At 42.6% G+C, this 23,108-nt stretch overlaps 1 long non-coding RNA gene across 1 annotated transcript in view; it reads right to left on the bottom strand.

Moving 5' to 3' along the window:
* Positions 1 to 14,883: 14,883 nt before the first annotated feature.
* LOC136750527 (uncharacterized) overlaps positions 14,884 to 23,108 on the bottom strand; it is a 28,293-nt gene continuing 20,068 nt past the window's right edge. Inside the window, exon 3 of the long non-coding RNA XR_010816879.1 lies at positions 14,884 to 15,672. This is a non-coding gene — a long non-coding RNA (uncharacterized LOC136750527). The remainder of the gene's footprint in view (positions 15,673 to 23,108) is intronic.

The raw sequence follows: 23,108 nt of genomic DNA, 5'->3' as shown, positions 1-23,108 counted from the left end.
GAAAGAAACTAATGAATGGAATTAACAACACAGCGATAATACATATTGAATCATATGGATTCATGACATGTTTTGTGTACGTATATCCCTGCATGTGCACGCGTGTGACAAAACAGCCCCTCTAATCATAATATCCATTGACTTTCTCTCTCTCTCTCTCTCTTTCTCCCTCTTTGGTTCAGTGAAAACCGGAGAAAAATTAGCCAGAAGCAGTCAAACAAAAACATCTTGTTCTGGTCTAAATTGCTTCGTATGCATGTTAATTGGAAATAAATCCCTGCAGTATATTTTCATCTATAGGCACAGTGGGTGCAATTTTAAGGCGATTAATGCTGCTAGTAAAGTATAAAATTCTGAGGTTATCTGCTTTTGTTACTTAATTGTAAAACTGATAATATCACTTGGCCTGTCAAATTCAAGTAGTGTATTCTGCAAATTACCTCCTTAATCGTGGATGTTAAGTCTCGCACAAAAAAAAGACCCAAAACTGGAGAGTTCAGAGAGACTGGTGAATTTATGGTAACTAGAAAGGTTCCTGATTCCCTGATTAGGCTGGGATCACACTTATCTCTCTCCTCTCAAGGATTTTCGGCCCCGGACAGTAATATGCCCACTCTTTAGAAGGAAAATAATAATACGTGTGGCGTTTTTGGTCGTTTTGATTTACAGAATTTCCCCCAAAGGAACCGTGAAATTATTATTTGTATAATCTTCTTTGAATACATTTTTTTTTCTTTTGTTTTCACACGGCTGATGGAGGGCTTTTGTCAAAAACACCTATAACATTTTATTTCTATTTTATTTATAATAACATCAAACATCATAATGCCCGTTTTAATTATTTTTAACCGGTCTTTCATGTGTACATTGCATACCTTCTGAAACTATATATATGTAGATGATAACACAAAATATTTTGCATATTAATAAATCTATATTTCAATTGTTTGTGTGTATTTGTGAAGTATAAATATCTCCTCTGTTCTACAAAGGAAATGCAAATCTTTGCCCAGGCCTTGTGTGTGCGAAACAATTTCAGTGTGAGATCAGCGCCCGGCTGTCTGTTTGCAATATGGCAATTTTCTCCTCTGAAGTACAGTAAACATTCCTTGATATGTTCAACATGTAGTTCAACATATGAATACATTATCCTTTTGCGGGCTTGTTTATTATTGCGTGTGTGTGCGTGTGTGTGTGTACGCACTTTTTTTATGACCTGAGAGGTTTTGAGGGAGTATTTGTAGATGCTTTGTTATGATGATGCCCTTCTGTCTTCCCTGTACACACGTGTCCCCTGCAAGTTACATACATGATGAACAACATTCAATATAATCAAATAATTTTGCAACACATGACAGGGAATATTGTGTAAAGGAGCTGGTTGTGCTGATGTCATTCCTGTGGACTTGGTCGAGCGTTGAAGATGGACAGAATTAATTTAATACTATATTAAAGTAAAGAGTATTTTTTGTGTGTATTATTTTTCTGCCTTTTACACTAAAAAGTGACATCCTTCCAAACATGAGTTAATCCCAAAAAAGACAGCAGCCAGCTAGAGGACTGCATTTGTAGTATTAGCAGTGTTATTATTTTATTTCCACCCGAGAAGAGTAATCAGCTATTTATGCAGGTGTTTTATCTCCTCCCATCCCTGAGGAGTTGCGCCGTGCTAAGAGGGAAAATGGCTGACAAATTAAAATGTGGGACTATCTGATCAGACTGAGTCATTTCCCTTAATAATCACATTAAAATTGGCCACTCTTCACACACGGAGAAATTATGTGCTAAATTGTGGCATTATTCATTCGCTGAAGTGAAGGTGTCTCGAAGATGTAAACCCTGTTTTCTCGTCAAGCCTCCTCAATTAAAAATATTTATGGCTCTCGTAATTAAACATTACCTTGCCTGCGCGTCTCGGTGTCCTCCCCGGTTTCCGCACGGCTGATGTTTTGTCAAGACAGCTGATTTTAGAGGACGTTGGGCCGCAGAAACCCGTAGCTCATATTTAATTAGTGAACGGTTAGTTAACAGTTGGGCTAACTAGCACTAAGAGGGGCTATTACTATTCTTAAGTCTTTATTTCTCTGATTCCACCACCTCCCTGTCCTTTACTGATCCAATTTACTGTGTTTGAATAGTTATGCTCGCGCTGGAGGCACAAGGGGGTCTGTTTGTTCCATGTCGGGCTAAATTATAGGCAAGTTTCCGGCTTCACAGTAAATTAACGAGATGGGCAATGTGCCCGTGGTGGCTTTCAATTTCGGAGTATTGCTGCGATTAAATATTATTACATGTAGTAAGAAAATAACACACAATTTGTGGTTATTATTAATAATAATAATCGTCGTCATCACAAAAGATATAACAGACCAAAAGTACGCCACAAAATGTCCTCTCTCTCCCATCGTACAGTGTTTTTCAACCTGTTTTGGGTACCTCATCCACTACCTCAGGGTGGATTTTCTCTAAGACATTTCAGCTCTATTTTTGCAATCTCTCTAAATCTCCTTAAGCTTTCAAATTACATCCGAAAGGAAGTGGGTTTGAGTTTTTGCCTCACCTGCCGTCGTATCTGTCAAGTGCTCTGCTCTCGGCCTACACAATCTCGCACTTGTAGTCCCCGGCACCGCTGGACGGACGCCCACATTTTTAAGAGGCTGACATACCTGAGCAGAGAGGAGGCCAGTGTTGCTGCCTCTCCGCAGAGTCCCTAGGCAGAGGTCATGCCAGGCGTACCTGACTCGATTCACGTTATCCCAAGTCTTTAATAGTGTGTGTGTGTGTGTGTGTGTGTGTGTGTATGTGTGGTCTTGTTCCCCACCACCACCACTACGCAACCGCTATTATATGTGTGTTGAGATTGCTCAGCACTTTGGAGATCCATATCTATTGAAAAACTGCACAATTACAGAAGAAAGTACATCTCACGCACTGGCACATTTACATCTGCAATGCATGAGGCTCGCTGTGTACATATGTGCCTATGTAAATACATGTGCATGCAAATATGTGTTTATAAATACAATAAATGTATATGTATGTATATGTTAAATGCCGGGCTGAACGCTACACCATTCACATTCAAATATGTGGGTCTGTTTCCAGTGGAACATTAATTCCCTTCCATATTTCCATCTTATTAGCGTCCGGTTATACCCAGGACTAATTGAACATTAAATATAAAGAAAGTTAATGAAAATGTCCTTTATCCCTGTTAAACTGTGCCTGAGACTGCATTTATTAAAGGGAATTAATCTGAATACACCCTGGTCTTATAGTGAGAGAGTTATATGTGCACATCACTGGTGTTCTTATTGTAGAAATTAAGGCACATGTCCGTATGAGGTGACTAACAAAGACTTAATTCCCCCCATTTCACTGAATTTCTGCCCCCAGATTCGAGAAATCACCAATATTCCTAGAAAACTTTCCTTTAACGCAATTCCCTACATTTTGAACTCTCCCACGTTTGCGAGGGATTCAAGTTTTTAAGAAGAAAAAGAACGAAAATCTATAATCAGGGACACAAGTGTTTCAGAGCAACATTTGTTCTGCCTTGAGATACTTATTTCCGAACTCTTTAAGGATCGTTCCCAATTATTGTATTCTCCCGGTCTTTAGTAGAGGTGAAGTAGATCTATCTAAACTGCAGGCCCTTGCTCTCCAGAACCAGATTTGGGCCTCACTGCTTCCCTGGAGCAAATCCCCTCGCCGGGCGCAGTTAAAACACGCAGATGCACCCTGTCACTGTGATATATTGTTCATAGTCGTCTCTGTAGTATTTAGTGCTAGTGCCGCCCAGATGAAATCTCAACCTCGACCCACCTGCGAAGTGCAAATTCCAATCCTGTTACCTGAGGGCAGCTCTTCAGCCTCTGGCGAACAGGAAGCCACTGTCAGGTGACACGTTTGGTATTTGTGCGATTTTGGCAGGTGGGTTGGAGTTTGAATTTATTGCTAGGCCTGAGTCGAAGGCACCGCTAATAATTAAATTTATTAAATATATTTAATAACAGAGCTTATATGACACACAATAAATATGGTGCCAGTGGCTCGATCAGAACCACAAACCAGTAAAGCATCGGACCTCATTGGATCCAATCTACGGTGTTTTCGGATCAACTGGGTGTCACTTTGTGTACCGGGAGGATGCGGTTTGGACTGGGAGACAGTGTGTGGGGGTGGGTTGGTTTTAAACCTTCAAAAAATCATCAAATGCCTCGGAAAACCGTCATGGTGGGGCCGGTACAAGAAACAAGAAAAAAAAAATCCTTTAGAAAAGCACAGAAAAGGACTTGAATTTGCACGGGTGAGATTGGCCGCGGTGCCAAGCGGTTCCGGAGCACGGTTACGATTCCGCCGGCAAGAATGGGGTTAAAAAACATTTAAGAGCAACCCGGAGAAATAATATGTGGCAAAAGACAATAAATAACATTTCATATGCATATTTGTAATTTAACATCAAAAGGCACTCCAATATAGAGCTCCGCACTGGCTATACTTTAATGAACACCTCCCCCCCCCCGCCTTAATCACATTCAAATTGGTTAGTGTTCAGAAAATAGAAATATGTATTAGATAGCAATAAATTTTCATCATTGGCTAAGCCTGCTGCTTAATTGTCCTGTCCCAGGGCTTTGAAATTTCATTGTTCGTTAGGTGCTTAAGTCCCCCGTCTCATTTTGTCTCTCTGACATTAGTGCTGAGGGCTCTAATACTCTAATAATTTGAATGGGGATTTGCATGATAGAGCGGGAAGCATTAAAATAAAAAAAAGAGAAAAATATGAAAAGGGGGAAACTGCCTCTTTCACTTCAAAAGTCACTTTGTTCAAAGTCAAATCACAATATTTAAAGATGCACTGTCTCTTTTCTGAGGGTCTCCCACTGCCCGCCTTTACCTTTTTTTCTTTTTGCGCGCGTATGTGTGTCTTTTTTAAATATATACATAGTTTCTAACAGGATTTTTTTTTTTATGGCTTTGTTTTGAATGGAGGTCAGTGCGTCTCTCGCTGGGATTGAAAGCTGTTTTCTGCTCAAGTCCCCTGTCGTGCCGAGAGCCAGACCCCCAGACCCCACTGCCGGGGGTCACTGGGACCCAGGGCTGGATTTCTTCGATAAGCTAACAGAGGCTGACCTGACCTCAGCCGAGCATTGCAACGTTTGTGTTATGATTCAGTTTTCTTCCCCCTTGGATTGGGGACAGGGTGCGTGATACAAAATGTAATAAAAGTCCCAATTGACAGAAGTTTTATGCACAAATCTGTAAATAAGAGAGAGAGAGAGAGAGAGAGAGAGAGAGAGAGAGAGAGAGAGAGAGAGAGAGAGAGAGGGAGGGAGAGAGAGAGAGAGAGAAATGCTGTAGTGGCTGAAATCTCCCAAAGGACCACAATTTGTTTTTAATTATTTTTCAGGTTCAACAAAGGGCCATTATATGTCCGGATCTGAAATATAAAAATGTGCTCTTAAAAGAAATGCATTTAATGTTACACATTCTGCGTGCATTCAAGGACAACACAACTTTAAAATTGACCAAATTACAACACAATAATGTCTTTTTAACATAATAACACAGACATGTGTTAAAAAGACACATTATTCAGTTGAATAATAACACATTTTAACACTGAATTGCATCCTTAAACAAACACATTATGTGTTAAGAGTCTAGCTAACAACTTCAATAATAATAATAATATTAAAAACAATATAAATAATAATAAACAGGGATAAGTAGACAGGCAGTAAACATTGCCTATGAAAGCATTTAACTATTTGGGTTAATGAGGGTTAATGTAAACGCCGATGTGTATAATCAGGCGATTGAAGTGTTTATGAGGGTGTGTGAGGATTGGGTAGGCAGCGTTGTGCTTTGTCTGGCCCTCATTCTGCTGGCGTTTTGTGATACACATTTCAGGAGCCATGTTGATTAATTTGCACCAATTCACCATTTTTGCAGCCCTTTCGAGAGATTTGGCCCGTGTGTTTGCAGTTGTGTACCATTGAAATTTGGTGAACGGAAATAACTCCCACCGTAAAGTAAATGTAATAATAATACAAAAAGATATGCAAGGCTTTTACATTTTTGTTTTTTTCCTTCACACACAAGTACTGTTTGGAATTGTGAGTTCTTGTTGTTTCCTCTTTGTGAAACATGCGATGCGTTCGAATATGTGTCCCTCAGTTCCCTCTAAACAAGAGACAAGCACCGCAAAATAGCTCAGCATTCAAAGTGAGATTTACTAAATTAATTTATTATCTTAATGCCCTTGAACTACAAATTAAACAGTAGTTCTTTCTCTTTTATTTGACTCACAATGAATTTCTCCAGGCCCTTTACAAGTAGCCAATCATCCACAATTTCACATACCAGAGATACACGGCTTAGAAAGCCTTGGGGATAAAACCTAAAGTACAGGTTTCCAGTTCTTATTCAAATGGCAAGTTCATTAACATAAAATTAATCAATATATATATATATATATATGACACACACACACTACATTACATATATGACAAGTAATGGATTGTATCGGAGGTCATCTGCTTCTGTATGTAGATGTTTTACTGGTAATAATTTGACCCCTAAAACCTTAACAACACCTGTCAACTACTGTGTCACAATATCGCGGGATAGAAACATCGAAACCATGTCACAGCCTCTCTGAGCCCTGACCTCGAGGAACGAGCTCTGGTGGAAACCGGAAATCAAGAAATGTCCACCAAACCACTTTCGGCCCGCTGTCGTTTAGGAAAAGGACGTCTCTCCACCCTGTCAAAGGCATTGTGGTGTGTGTCTGTCATCCCACTGCGCTCAGTAACACAGTGCGTCTATGTATATGTGACAATGCGCTGTGTATATACTGCCTGTGTGTGTTTGTATATAATTAAAAGTCTGGTGTCTATCTGTCTGCCTGCTCCCTGTCTCGCGGGTTGAAGGTGGGCAGTTTATTTGCCAATCAGTTGTTAAAAAGGCGTTCCTGCGGCGCAGTCGGGTCGGATCTAATCAGTTTATTTACCGCCGTCTCCCCGCGCTGTGTCTCCTGACAGCCGCCTCCAAACAGCCTCCCGCTCCAAATTGCGCGGCTGCCTTGTCTTGATGTGCCCCCTGTTTCGGGTGTTCCGCACACAACAGCCGCACATCCAGAGATGATAAAATAAAGCGAGAGACGATCCCCCGAAAAGGACCTGACCCGACGGCCCACGATGCAGGAGAGTTACTCTGAAGTGTTCAGATGGGATTCGTCTTCGTTCGACGGCTCTCAGTGGCAACTTAAAAGAGGCAGATGCACGGATACTGGCCAGGCTTTACAATTAGTTTACCCCGAGTTTATTACCAGCGGTGCCTGTGTCAGTAATGAACTCGTCTGATCTCATAAAGCCACGGAGACTAAATGCATTTCTAAGTGTGAAATGTATTGGTCATAAAGTCGTCCAATTCATTTCACATTCACTGTTTGGTATCTCAAAATGATTCCATTAATGTTGAGTTTACACTCGTTATTCTGTTGTTGGGCCACAAGTGCAACATTTTGAGATGGAGGTGCTTCGGAAAGGATTTTAATGTGTGTCTCCAAAGAGAGAAAAGGTATCAATATATTTCCCCCTGTAAAACTGCGGTCAGGCGTAGCTCGGGGAACAAACGCACTTTCCTTTCTCTTTAATTTAAAGTAACCTCCCTGATCAACGCGATTTCTGATTCCAGTGTCAGAGAGCGGCCCATGAGAAGGACCTCTATTCTGTAGGTCAGTTGTCCTCTGTAATGCTGTGGGACTTAATGAGTCGAGTCTCAACGACCTTGTGACACCTTCCTTTACACCCGGCTCCGATAAAGCATGAATATGCAAGAGGGACAACAACAAACAGCAACGGCTAAGAAAATTGACTTATTTTCTTTCCCCTTAACATATCTCTAACAGATCTCTCGATAGGAGGGTGTAAGTCAGCGCTTATTTCAAAACAAATATAACGAAACCCCTTAAACTGCAGGAATTAGGTTTAATAAAGGGGCGCAGATTGATACCAACATGCTTTTGTATCCTGAAACTTTGACAGATCACCCACAATGCATCTGTAAATGAGTGTTTACAGATGTAACAGTAGAGACATCTCTTTTGGTGGCCTTGATCCAGTTGTGAATCGATAAAGGCTGATGATGATATATCATATGCTTTATATTATTTATTCAGTTTTATATCATTTGTGTTTTTTTAGGGATTTAAGGGTTTTTTATTTACTTTCAACTTGAAAAACACAAGGAAGAATCAATGCCAGTTAATAGTGCCATAATGTGAAGCTAAAATTAAAACTCACTTATGATACGTTTAGATTGTTGTTTTGAGGAGATGAAGCATTTTTGTATACATACATTTTTAATTATTGTTGTCAAATGCTGTTGCTGTTCCATTACTCAGACGTATTGAATTTGAATGAAACTCTATTTACAGTATTGTGCTGTTTCTTCTGAAGCAATTACTGCTCTAAATTCGTGTAAACAATTATTTCAGAATAAATAAAAGCCATTTTGCAGATCTGAGGGCATTTGTTGTATTTCTGTGTATAATTTGTAAGAGAACTTGATACATCTCAGGTGATTGTGCATGTATGTGTGTGTGTGTGTGTGTTTTTGGGGCGTAAGGTAATTTTCTTACACAATCCTCGTCCGAATTCTGAGAATGAGGTGGGATGGTTTCGAAGGAAGAGAGCTCTCTGTGTCTTTATTAATCATTTTCTATATTTAAGCTGAGGGCAGAAAAAAAGGGGAAGTGGAATCGCAGATGTTAAGTCATATGGGGCCGTTATTTCTGCTCGGCGATGTTTTGATCTTTCAATACCCTGTTTGACTCTTAAAAGCCATAAAATATATATCGTTTCCAGGTAGGCTGTACAGTCGCTGTAATTGGATTCAAATTTTCTTTTCTTCTTTTCCCGAGGAACGGAGAGAGAGAGAGAGAGAGAGAGAGAGAGAGAGAGGATCATCGCATCATTCCCAAAATCTCACACACGTGCTCATTTCCTTTTCTGTGAATTGTGAAACCCGTCGTGGTCTTTTTCTCTCCATCTGTTAGGGGAAGGAGCGAATGTTTTTAATTTTCAGCACCTTTTTCAGTGACCACACGACGGCACGCCAGGCTGGTCGAGGCCCCTGTGTGTCCACAACTGGAAAGATTAATGGCAAATATTGTTCGCCTGACCTTTCTTCAAAGAGATGGAGGTGAAGCAAGTCATTAATGCTTCTTATGTGGTAATTAACGACCCACACACACACGCACACGCACACGCACACACACACACACACACCACCCTAAAAAAGATGGTCGCCTGCAGAATGGATGTGATCATTTAATTAGGCTTATGCGACAGTCTCGTAATCGCCAAAGAGAGGTGTCAGGTTTTAACTGCGGCTCTAAATTATAAACCGGAGCGCTGCGGAAGATTTGAATGGCATTCCCTTTATTATAATGAAGAGGTGAGAAACAATTAGACAAACAGTAGGAATGAACCCCCCCCCCAGAGCAGAATTAACCTGCTCCCCATTTCCCCTTCATTTGTCGGACCGGCGGGTTTGTCGGCAGGTTCAGACGGGGGTTGGAAGCGTTTTATGGATATGCCACAATTTGTTTTTCCAGCGAGAATAATAACAACACGGTTAATAGATAAATAAATATAAACCCTCGGTTTTGGATAAGTGTTTTCTAAAGTGTCAGGTTGCCGTCGATTTTAGTCGAGTGGTGCTGCAGCCGTTTTTAAACAATAATAACTTGTTGACTTTGCAGAAATGACTTCCTGAAGTTTTACAGTTTGGTTTTGACGATGCATATTGTGTATCGCTTTTATTGTTTTTGTTGTGCTTATTTGTTTTTGTGCATCTGAAGCCTGGCCAGGTGAAATGATATGTATCTGTCAGAGTGGGAGCAGGTGGAAGAAGTCAGGGAGCTTTGAAAGGGCAGAGCGGAGAGAAATATAAACTCTGAAGTGGAATATTTTGTCTGTGCTTTATGATCCCGTTTATATATATTTATGTCGAGTTTATTTCCATGGTAATTCCAGGTTGGCGCAATCGTTTTGTTTATCTTCTCTCCTGGTCTCCTTATGAAGTTTGCGTGGAGAGTTTGCAATCGCATTTGCTCTCGAATTGAATTTGAATCCCTTTCTCCTCATATCTGTCTGTTCCCCAGCTTTGGGAATGCTAATTACCTGCCCGTCGTGTTTGATTTCATTATTCGACAAAGTCCTTTAAGACGGTGACCTCTGACTCCTCGACTCCCTCGTATAAAACACGGCACGGGCGACGTCTGAGTGAGAGCCGGTCGCAATAGCGGGAGCATGTTTATCTCAGAGCTGGCGTTGGAGGTGAATGATTAAAACTCAATATCGAGGCGACAGAATACACACGAGGACTTGAAAATATCATAAAATGGAGGGAGGAAGACAGGTGAACACTAGCGAAATCTGAACAGCAGTTAGGTAGGGAGAAGTCTGGAGAGGTGGCACATGTTGTTAACGTGTGAAGGGCCAGCTACGGGGAGATAAGCGTGTCTTTGGGTTGCCCTGAGCACGGCATGCCAGCACCGAGTGTGTATAAGTGATCGCCTTTTGCATCTATGTCTGACTCTGGCACAGACCTCCGTGTGGATGTGGGTGACAGTGGTGTCGGGAAGCCACATGTTTAAGTTGCATGTATCTGCTGTTTGTATTCGCTCTGGCCTGTCAAGTCAACTTCAGCGCCATCGTGTACGCCGTGATTGATGCCCCCTCCTTCCAGCTGAACTTCATTAGTGGAAATGTCATCTTCACTGCCGAAACAGACAGTGGCGCTCGGGCCATATTTTACCATTTTAATCTAATTGAATTTAGTGTTAAAAATGGATGAGTGCATATTAATTGTGTCATAGCACGGGAGATCGGGTGCCGAAGGAGAGAGAGAGAGAGTGAGAAAGGAAAGGGGAGGAACCTCTGCTGCTGAGCTTTCCAGCGCCGGTTCACGTCCGTATATCCAGATCTATCGGGTGGCACGTCGCCCCGTGGCTAAAGTGTAACCCATTGCTGTGCCGTGTTTAAAAGTCAGCTCAGATTTATGAGGATTGGCTGCTAAGTGGTTAGTGGAAGCGACCGTTTCTGTAGCCACAGCCTCCAATTAAACCAAGTGAGCTACCTGACTTATTCTCACAGTGGGAACAATAATAATAATAATAATAATAATAATCTGTACTATGCATCAATTACGTACTATGATTTCTGTAAGTGCTTGACGTAACTTTGGCTGTACTGTACTGGGTGGCGGCTTCAGTTTTTGTGAGATGCTACTTTCATCTGCATTAATGTGACCTAATGTGCATTTCAACCCGATGTACAGGTTTGTGGTTTGCTCTCAGTGGGTTGGTCCGAGTCTTGATTTAATCCGAATGCGTTTAGTTCTAGGCCGGGTCAGATGATCCACTTCCTGCTGACCTGAAGAGTTTAAAAGGAGTAAAAGGTGAAACAAGAAAGCATCGAGTGTTGGGAATTAAAGGGCAAAAACACACGCAGAAAAAGCCAAATTTGGGAAAAGCCAAAGGCTTCCATCATATTCACACCTTCATGTTTGAAAAGAGGAAAACAAAAAGGCATATGGACTTGATCTCACACCACTTCTCAATCCACCCTTTATCACTTCGAGATCCCGGCTACTGAGGATGCTGTCGAATGTGAGCCCAGACCGAGCGCCCTGCCTCCGCTTGTAATTGTACACGTTCTCCCTTTCCAGAGACTTTGTCAGATTGCCACTTTTTCCCTTCCCTCTTTCTTTCTTCTTTTTTTTCCACTCAATTTGGCACAGCTGTGAAAACCATCCTCCCCCCCCGGCCGATCTCGCGGAGCGGGCCGTGCAGTAGGTGAGACTTGGGAGGCCTGTGTCTGTTAGACACTGTGCCTAATGCAGACCACATGTTATTGTCTGGAAAACAACCCGTCTCAGGGCACCATCTGAGTGACGCACCATTAGTAGTGTAGCCTTGTGGGTCCGTTGTGCGCTTGGTCACACAACAAGGCTGAAGATCACAGGTTGATTCACTCGCCGGGGTTTAAGATAATCTGGTTATTTTTTGTAATATTGTTGTTAGCAATAGTAAAAGTAGAAGTGGTTTGTGTATCTGTGTTTGTACTATTAAAGGAATATTAGTCTTTGGTGAAGACCAAAGGGGTTTTAGTTGTTTCGTTTGTTTAGGAGCAATTAGAAGATGCTCCTGTAGTTTCCGCGTCCAAGCGAACAATATGTCGCCCCCTTTCATGGCGGGAGGGCAGCTGTTCTCTGTAAACCCCTACCTTTCAAACACCGAGGAGAAAGTTGAATTAGAAAGTCAATCTCGACTGAGCTTTTAAGTTTGCTAAACTGGAAGCTTGATGCCCCCAATTCCCTCTGAATTTGGAAAAACATTTACTGAAAGAAAGGGAGGGCTGGGGTTGAGTGTCGGTGCCAAAAATTAATTATAACATACCTTCATCCTGGCGTAACTAGTTCCGGACCCGCGAATAGAGATGAAAATTGCATTAGGGATAAACTGAGCCCTTATTTGAGAGAGGATTTTAAATGGCATGAGATAAACACAGTCCTGGAAAATAAATAACCCCATGCCGTCCAGAGGAACTTAACATCCCTTTATTTATTTTTCAGGGGCTATTAATTATTTTTTAAGACGTTGGCTCTGCAGCGAGTTCCCTCTCAAAGTGGCTGCGGGTCGACACGGTGCTGCCAGATTAGCTGGTACTCGGAGGATGGGTGAAATAATTGTAATTAATTTATATGCATCCAATGTAGTGACCACAAACAAAATGTATTAGACAGCTGTTCATGATCAGTTCAATGGGGTGAGGGCCCAGACGGCTGCTTTTGATCGGTGGTTGGCTGTCTCTTGGCCTTTCCAGGTCATCCCGGAGATGTTCTGAGGGATCAAAGTCAGGAATGAGAGCCAGGCTGTGAGACATGGACCATTAGGTTCTTACTGCCTCTGTCCAGCACATGACCTCTGATTCAATCCACTTCCTGCCAGAGAAGGTTGTCACAATGTGTGTAGTTTGTATGAATGTGGCATACAAGTGACCTGGAAATGGTTACAATAAAAAATAAAATACTGCTGGTGAAATGCGGGGAAATAAAACAAATGTTTGTACTTGGAGAACTAAAGAAATAAAATGAAATCGGTATTGCAATGATGAAAGCTTTCGATGTCTGTGGTGAAGCAGTGAATCAGCGCTCTTCACAGAGGAACCACAACACACACACACGCACATGCACACAAATCAATAGGGACAAAGTTTTTGCTTTTCATTTAGTCCTTGTCTATTGAATCTGAGCTGTAATGGTATCAATTTATCGGTGTCAGTTGGTCTTCTGAAATCATTAGCATCCCCCGGTCGTTGCTCGAACACAGCGAATGCGGGACGCGGGCGCAGGTTCCTCACTCAGCTGAACTGATGAAATATTGACCAGTTGCTATAGGATCTCACCCTATTGATCTTAACTTATCCAGCTGTTTATATCTGAACTAAAGGTTTAACATCTATTGATTTCCGCGCAGTGGAGCTCTCAAGGTGTTAGACTCGGCTGTCGGCTAATTGGCTTAAACAGCAGTACGAAGGAGAAGGGACCCTGTGGCCTCAGCGCTAGCCTTGACAATTCCTTTATTAAACTATATATATATATATATATATATATATATATATATATAAAATATGATATATTTTGCTGATTGTGGCCATACATCATCAGTGACAAAGGTCATTTGGATCCTCATGAAGTGATTAAGAATGTTCTTACTTTAAGAATGAAGAATTCTTTAATTCTTTCTTTATATTTTATTTATGTTATAGGCAACTATTAGTAACTGACTGACAAAATGGAAAATGATTTTCGTGACGGCCTGCTCAGTAATGCAGTGTGTCGGCACTGAAGATGTTTATAATGGGAGTTCACTGTATCAATTTATCTCTTTTACAATATAAAACACAGGCGTTTACAGTACAAAAACACACAAATGTTTAAGAATATACGTTTTGTTTGCGGGGTGTGTGTGTAAATCATGTCAAATAATACAAAACGTTTCCTTCATATCCCTTCTAATCTAAAAAAATACATACAAATCAGCAATATCCATAATTTACTAAAATGAAACAGTCAAAGGGTTAATGTTGATGTTTGTTCAGACAGACGTTTGTAACACAAACAGATTCTTTGTGAAAGACTGTGTTAAATCTGTCCAGTGCAAATCAGCGTTAATTGATTGCCAAACTCTGCTCTGCTTTTTCTGGAAAGCAAGTGTTCCTGTCTGTTACATTCGTTTCCTGAAAGAAAGAAAGAAAGAAAGAAAAAAAACAGCCCTGCACCTCCTTCAGTCAGACATTAAGGCACACAAAGTGATTCTGATCAATTGTGCAGCCAACATCACAACAGCAACTGTTATTGTTATTGCGTTATCTGCTCGACAACAAGGTGAAATGTAAAAGAAAACGAGGGAGAGAGAACACAGATGAAAAATTCTCCTATTTTTTCATCTCCCTTTTAAACTGTCTTGTAAAGTTTCCATTTAAACTGTATAATCCTGTCAAGTGTATCAGTTTGGCATTTTCTCCATTTCACGGCGACAATGACATTACACAGTGATCTTCGCAGCGGCCAGACCCTGTGTGTCACCAACAATGGGAAAAAAAGAAAAGGAAGGAAAAAAATAGATTGAAACGGAATTCATAAATAGAATTTTACCCTTTTGGCATCAACTCACAATGTGCGTTAGGGAGACACACACACACACACACACACACACACACACACACACACACACACACACACACACACACACATATATATATATATATATATATATATATATATATATAAAGGGAAAAGAGATACAGTACACGCTAAGAAATAAGCTGGGAGAATTTGGCCATACTTCAGAATGTGTGCCTGTCCTGAATTAGCATTGATTTGAGGTGATTATATTAAAAGCTGTGGAACCTGAGTTTCTATTAAATCTACTTTTACTGGTGCTGTAGTGCTTACCCTGCGTTGGCTAGAACAAGTAAGCGTGCATGAGGGGTAATTTCAAGGTTGCGCTCAAGTTTTTGGTAACGGTGGGAGACTATTAGGCAATGGAACTCCTAAAATGACATCAAAGTAAAGTTATGGTTGAAGACGGTGAAGGGGATTGACATGCTTCAATGGTGGGCTTCAGATCTGTGGGTGAGATACAAATCCAAACCCAACTGGAAAGAAACAAATATAACACTATGAGTATATTCTTCCTCTTCTTCTTCCTCTTCTTCCTCTTCTTGGTCTTCTTGTTGTTCTTATTCTTTATTTATGGATTGTGAAGGTGCATAGGAGTCATAGAGGCTGGAGATAAAGATGATGACGAAGGAGACATGTTTGCACAATAGGAAACAAACATCACAATTTGACGCTGTCCGGTTATAATGGCAATAACAAAATGGGTGACGTAGATTCTCTCTCTCCTGCAAACGTCACTAGGAGCAACAGTGTGCTTTTAAAATAACAAACAAACAGGTGGTGTGTTAGGAGACCATGATGCCGAGCCCGCTGGCAACTCCAGGGATTCATTCTCCCACAGAGAGAGGGAATCAGTTGACTTGAGCCGAGCACGGCGGCTGTCATCCGCACAGCCAGTCACCTTCACATCTGAAGACGGGTAGAGCAGGAGAAGAAGAGAAGAAAAAAGAAAAAGATTAACATTCCCTTAAAGGATCGGGCCCCTAACAGACAGATAGATAGGTCTGTCTCTGTGTGTGTGTGTGTTGTGTCCTCGTCATAACACAAATGGGAACATCTGTCACGCTCCCAGACTAATGTAGAGAGCTGGTCTGGCAGTGCGATGCTCCCGAGGTTTGCCAGCTTCCAGATAACATCTTTAGCAGGGCCCTCGGAAACAAATATAGCCATCAGCTAAATTCGAGGGAGAAGCATCCTTCCACCCCTCCGTGTATCCACTTCAAAGTTCATCAGTCACCCTCGATGAGCGCGTTCGTTAAAACCCGGAGATCAAGCGCCCCCGCTTCATTTCAATTAGAGTTCACCACCCTGTCAGTTTAAACAGCCGGGAGAGTAATCTCTCGAGGTTAAAAATGAGTTGTTTGATGCCTAATGAATATTAAGAGGTGTTGGGGGGCTTATCAAAACCGAGCAGACAATAACACCGCGGCGCTTGTCCCTGCCTACCTGCGTTTGGAGAGAGACGCCGTGTTTATTCTGGTGCTTTGCTTTGTTGCCCCCTTTTTACTGCCCACCTCCCTCTCCCCCCGCACGTCAGTCTCTGTGTGACCGATACCTGTGCTGACATTACAGTATAGCTAATATTGTGATTCATTTTTGTTACCTTGTTGTCACATAAACATGGTCCCCCTGGACTTCAGTCCCTCTTTAAAAGTAACTCAGAATTATCTTTGAAGGATGATACATGTCTCTCTATCTATCTACCTATCAATCAATCAATCTGTCTATCTACGTTTATTTATTTATTCGATTTCTTTCTTTCTTTCTTTGGTTTATTCTTTTTTTGAAAGCTTTCTCATGGCACAGTTTCCTGTCCATCAGCCTCTGTGGCGGCTTTCTGACAGGTCTCTCCGTGTGCTTGAGCTAAAACCCACAATAAACTCAACTGACCGCTGCTTAATGTAAATTTGAAAACTAGCAAGTCAGGGTCAGGAATTAATGTTCATAGATATGGCCATTGGAAAACTGAAGGGTGAAAATCCTTTGCTAACAAGAACAAAGACTGAAACAAGAAACATATAGACGAGAGATTTATAAGACTGAGATTTAAATTTTGAAGAATATATTTGTCAGAATAATCGTGAAAAAAAGCTTTTTGTTATCATTATCCGCTGAATGAAATTGCTTTCACAGATCCAGCCCAGTGTCACAACACAACCATGTTTTACTCGCAGTGTGTTCGCTTTGCATTAAGCATCAGCTCCCCATATCGTGTGTATAAACTCAGAATCCATCGCTAATTTAGCTGATCCTCATTAAAAATGACTGTCCTTCTGCCGCAGATGCAGAAATAAGTGCGAGGGACCTTCAGACAGAGCCCTTGTAATTAGCTCGCCGGCTCCTGTGGATTTTGCCTGATGTGGTTTCTCTGTGAAATCTCGGGTTTATAAGTGAATTTGTTGAAATAATCAACCTGGAGATCAAAGGATGATGTCACAAGGAATTGCTATAAATATTTGGACAGAGCTTCGGCGGTGAAGTGGGCACGTGCACTTAATGCGCATCTCAGAGAGTTCAAATCACGCACGAAGCAGTCGATTGTGTACTAAACACGGTATTATCGGCCACTTAACAATGGGGATAATGCTATGAAAGATGAGAGAGAGACATGTCTCCTTTTAGCTTGCCGGGACTGCGGCCGAGGCCAGGAGACACTAAAATAATACTCAGAGCTTCAGTGCTCTGGCTAATCGTGAAAGACGCGCACAAGTCCCCTGATTTCGAGGCGGTGTGTCGTGTGGTTGGCGTACGGCTTGCTCGTGGATACACCCCATGAATTAATCCTGTTTCAGAGATGAGTCCTGAAAGGGCTCCTGTGACACTGCCATGTAAACGTTGCGTCGCATTATTAATATGAATTGCTTCTCTTTCAGAACAGCAGATGGACACAAAGTGCCAGGCTCCACAACACATTAGTGTGTCACCGACTGCCGAGGGAGTCATGCGCTCCGACTGATCTGCGATTTCTGAGCTCAGACCAGTTTCCACACCGGCACCCCCCCACCGCCAAGAAAGTAAAAAAAAGTAGTTTATAAAAGTGTTATTCACTCATCATTTGTCAAACTGCAGTTTTGTTTGGTAAAAGATTTAAAACGCCAAACAAAGACCTAAAAGGTCATCAATAAGACTTACCGAGAAAAAAACTAAAATGGATTTTTATCTGACATTTGTTTTTGTGTTGAAACTGGATTATTTATGAACAGTTTTTGTTTTCACTTCAGATTTTGTCACATTTGTGTGCTCATGTAAAAGTAACTCACACAGAACGATGGGGGAGGAGTGGGATAAGGGGGTAGTTGTACGTTATTAAAGCGCAGCATTTTGAAGATTATTAACGAGAGCCAGAACAACCGACGTGACTCATTAAAATTCGGTTGTGGTGACAGAGCTTAATTTCCACTGCGGCTGCTTCTTGAGTGACGGGTGGTGACAAGTGCCGTCGACGCACACCTGGGACGCAGGTGCATGGGTCGTCTGAAAGCAGGCCGGCTGTGGGCCCCAGCAACCTGCCCTGAAAGAAAGTCGTGTCCGTCTGGCCCCACAACACTAGGCATCTGTTTACGGCCACTTCTGGCGTTTCTCTCGTTCAGAGCCTCCTCTGACGTTGTGGAATCTCGCTTTCTTACACACGATTGGGGAATTTGGTGGTGTTTACAATTAATCAGTTAAAATCTGCACCACAAAAAGTGAACATCTGAAAGTGAACACAGCTCAGTAAAGGTTGGGTAATATGGATTCAGATCTTTTTGTGTATCAGTCTAATCACTTTTTTACATGACAACAATGCAAAAAGTGCCAATGCAAAAGAACGAAAGTGCATTGCTGAGGTGTTGGCCTAACGAACCCGAACTTACATACGTTGGGTTTTCGAGAGCGATACCTTGGGAATTGACATCGTCCGAGTGTTAGAGAGATATGTGCGGGGACGGTGGGGGGTTGTGAGGGGGTTGAGGGGCACGGCGCTGTGTTTCTCAACTTGATCGCTGCAACGAGCCTCGACCCAAGCCGTCGAAAAGCCGCGGTTACGTAGGCCAAGAAAAAAAGATTCCCCTTTAAAAAAAAACTGAAAAAACTGGCCCTGTGTGAGACTGGGAGGAGGCCTGTCTTCCCTCCGCAGCCCGTTTCCCCCCGCCGGCCTTGTTGTGTCTGCTGATAAGCCTGGATCTCAGAGGAGAACGGGGCCCCTGCCTGCCAGCCAGCCCCGCGCCCCCATCGCCGCGAAAATAACAAACAGCCATGAGCAGCGGCATCGGCGTCCTCGGCCTGCGCTCTCTCGCCCCAGTGAGAGACACTGTTACCGGCGTAACACAGAGCACTGCATTTATTTTGCTCACCCCCCCACCCGCCTCTCTCCCTCCCTCCTGAAAGTCGTCCACTCTCTCTCTCTCTCTCTCTCTCTCTCTCTCTCTACACAAATGCAATTATCCACGACAGAATGGGTAGGGGCAGGGAATTAAGGGGACGGGAAGAGAAAAGACTAAAGATCATCATCCTGTCAAAAGCATCAGCCGGACTAATCTCTTTAAAGGAAAATAGGTTTAGTCGTCAATAGCTGTTGCATATGTAAGGGATTTAATTTGGCATGTTTGTCAGAAAACTGCTGCCCAATAATGCCGCCTTTGTTTTCCTGCGGTGACATGTGGCAGCGAGTGAAGACAGGAGGCCCGTAAAAGAGCAGGTGAAGGATCCCTGCTTTGAATAGCGGCAGATAAGGGTAAACTCCCTTTCTTGTCAGATTGCGGCTCATTATCTTTCCTTGCCAGTCATTACTAGGAGTATAAATTAGCATGCTTTGTGATGGCTATTATTGTCAAAAGGCTGCCGCGTCCCTTTTGCGGCTTTCTCTCTCTCTCCCTCTCTCTCTGTGTCCATCTTTTTCTTCTTTCAAGGTTTATTGCAGGCGGCTGTGAGAGCCTGTGCTCAGCAGAACGACTGAACAACTGCCGCCAGACTTGATTCTCTGACTGCCGTCCCACCGAGGAACAGCGGGAACAAAAAATTACAACTCTTTACCCCAAACTAGCCTCTCTTTCACTGTGTTTAAATCCGATGGTTTGCGTCCGATGGGTTGCCTACGTGCCGAACACCACCTGACAAGTCCGAGGTGGGAAACGGATATTCCCGAGGACATTTTTATCAGGTCTGAACAATTCAGATCCATCGGTGGTCTTTTAAAGCTTTTGTTTGGGGTAAATCCTTTTTGGTGTCAAGCATTGCTTGGTGCTCATTCCTCAATGGAATTTAAACTCAAGAACAGACTGCATCCTGGGAAATAAAAGGTCCAAAACGCGACCCACTTTTCTTTCTTTATTTATGAATATCTCCCACATCCTGACGCAGCATCTGACATACGCTGACAGCCAGTCTTGTTAACAGTCAGAGAGTTTGTTCTCGGACTCCCAGACTGCCTTGTCACTCCTCCCCTTTTTAATATGCTCATGGTCCTGTCCTCTTTTCAGCCTGTGAGGTCAGTTACAGCCTCTCTCTCTCTCTCTCTCTCTCTCTCTCTCTCTGCTCCACATTCTCTCTAGCTTTGCCCTCCAGGAATAGGCCATTTGACCCCAGACCTGTACCTCAGACCTCAGATTAAATTGGGCTGTTCGTCCTGAAGTAGTCCCTCTTGACAGCTGCTGGGTTGACCATTAATTAAGTGACTATATTCAAACTTCGGGCCGTGACCAGGAACTTCCCAGCGAGACGCAGCGACACACAGATATAGCTTCATGAGTTGAGAAGGCAAGGACAGTTGACCACCTTGGTTTGCAAAGGCTAATGTGACACAGACTGTACTCCCCCAGCAAGAGGGACACTCTCTCTCCCTCTCTCTCCCTCTCTCTCTCTCTCTCTCTCTCTCTCTCTCTCTCTCTCTCTCTCTCTCTGTCTCTCTCTGTACGACTAATGTTCTGGTCACGCTGAGATGCGCTAACACCGCGCACGACTAAAACAATATTGTCATTCTTCCTGGAGGGGAGGAATGTTGATCTGAAACTGATGCTTATCTGTCGTCTCACCGAGTCGGCCTGACAGGTTCTAGTGAGATGCTTGTTCGGTTTGCGGATTATTTATGGTTCCTTGTGTTTTAATTTTTTACGGGAGTTTTTTTTTGGGAGGTGGGGGGGGTGTTGTTTTCCATAGCTGCAGGAGACGTTTCACCGTGCCTCTCCCCGTCCATCTCTCCGTCTCTCCGTCTCTCTGTCTCTCCCTCCCTCGCTCACATTTCAGGAAGTCCCTGTTCGCGGAGGGGCGTGCCCGGCCCGGGTCAGGGAGCGGGCTGTACCTGCGGGGGGGCGGGCCCATGTGTGAGTCACTCTTCGTCCGCTGCAAGCCAAGACTTGATTGTGAGAAACACAAACAAACAAAAACTGAATGGTCACATTTGTTTTAACTTCCCTTGAATGGATATCTTTTTTTTTGTGTGTGTGTGTGTGTGTGCGTGTGTGGATTCAATCCGTGAATATACAAGCAGTTCTGGGGATCTTGACCTGAATTGTCTATAAATAAGATACTACTTAGTAACTCAGTCTTTACATGTGCACTGTTTTCATCACATAAAGTGAAGCTGTTTGGATCTGGTGGAGAAATACACCAGACAGGACCAAACCAGGAGGAGTATTTGAAGCAGGGCAATCTGCCAACCATAGCAGACCTCTCTCTCTCTCTCTCTCTCTCTCTCTCAGTGTAGCCTGCATCCCCTCTGACATCCCCCTTCTCCACTTTAATCATATTGACTCCCACAAACTGAAGGGGTTTATTTTCTGGATAGATAAAGTCTGCGATTAACCTCAGACAAGTCACCGAAGTCATGAATTGACTGTGCTCTTTGGAGAGTTATATTAAAATGCTCTGGTGAGCTTCCCTGTAGATAAGACCTTTAGTCTATAACCCTCTACTGCTTTTCTTACCACAACCCCCAAGTCAATCCCAGTTTGTTTGTTTATTTGTTTGTTTGTTTGTTTTATGAGTGAACAGTGTCCCAAACTACGACCCGTACTCCGTGGCAATTACATCCCATTCAAACCTTTTACCAAACCAGCTAGTAATTGCTACACTAACGACTTGCATTAAGTGTTAATTGGAGGGTATTTTCTCGTTTACAGCATGAGGCTCAATTTAAATATCTGAACCACGATGATTGCAAGAGAAATCTGGAAGGAAACAAGTGTTTAACAGAGACATCAGGAAGAGGCAGAAAAAATTAGCTTCGAAAGAAATACAGAAGAAACCATATTAATAACATTCAGCCCAGTAGACGTCCTGTGCTAGATGGTGAACAACAGTTTTGAAAAGATTATTTAATTCTTTAGTTTTTCCAGGACTTGCCGAGTCTGACATCCTGCCAAGTATAAGAAGTAACACCCAGTACTTGTAGCCTCAGTCGGAAAAGTAATTAATTATAAAATCCTGTGTCTTGTCAAGTTCTTAGCAGGGTGATTAAAATTATGCAAGTTCAAAAATGCAAGTTATCTATCAGCGTTTTATATGGCGTTTTCCCCCCCCACTCTCTCGGCGTGCGTTTGTTCATCCGGCGAGCCGGGCGCTGACATCAGCACGTCATAAACTCAGAATTATGTCGAAAGAAGAGATTAAATTAATGTTTAGGGGGAAAACAAGCTGCACAAACTCGGTAAATAGTTGAATTGCGTCCAGCAAAATAATTGGGAAGCTAATGCATCGATCTGTGTCAGAACGGGGGGTGGGGTGATCTCATAACTGGCAGTGGGCCACGTTGAAACATGGAAAAAAAGACAGAAAGAAACAACAAACACTTTTTAAAGGGATAGCGGGTTGAAGCGCCAGGGAGCGCCGACACCCAGGGGGATTCTGGGAAGTGCTGCTGAATAAAGTCGAACAATATTTGTTACATGCGGAGAAGCTTGATCACGATGTTGATCCAGACAGGCCGGGCTGAGGGGGATCTACAGATCACGATGCGAGGATTATAGGTGCTCTTCAATGTCACCATCAGGCATTATGTGTTATTGACTTTTTTCGTTTTTTTTTAATAAGTTGCTTAGAGACAGATTAAGCTTCAGCATTACCACAACCACATTAAAATAAGCCTGTGGGTTAACTAAACAAAACCTCCAATGTGACAGATAGGTGATTTTCCTCTCAGCCTTTTTTGGAGGGGGGTCTTATTTCTTATAACCCGCTGCAAAAGAACGAAAGCATAAAAAGATACATAAACACTGTCTATTCATTGTAGGCCCTGCCTGTACGGGTAATCCTTTTATCTCTGCGGCCTAGGTTGAGATAATCGGTCCTTTAATATGTTTATTGCACACTACGGCAACCTGAGAAAAACACTACCACTATTAAAAGGTTCTCGTCGGCGTGGAGTGTCA

Source organism: Amia ocellicauda, chromosome 5 (genome assembly GCF_036373705.1).
Source record: "Amia ocellicauda isolate fAmiCal2 chromosome 5, fAmiCal2.hap1, whole genome shotgun sequence".
Classification (NCBI taxonomy): domain Eukaryota; kingdom Metazoa; phylum Chordata; class Actinopteri; order Amiiformes; family Amiidae; genus Amia; species Amia ocellicauda.
Note: the sequence above shows the minus strand (reverse complement) of the source record. Positions and strands in the feature narration are given on the sequence as shown.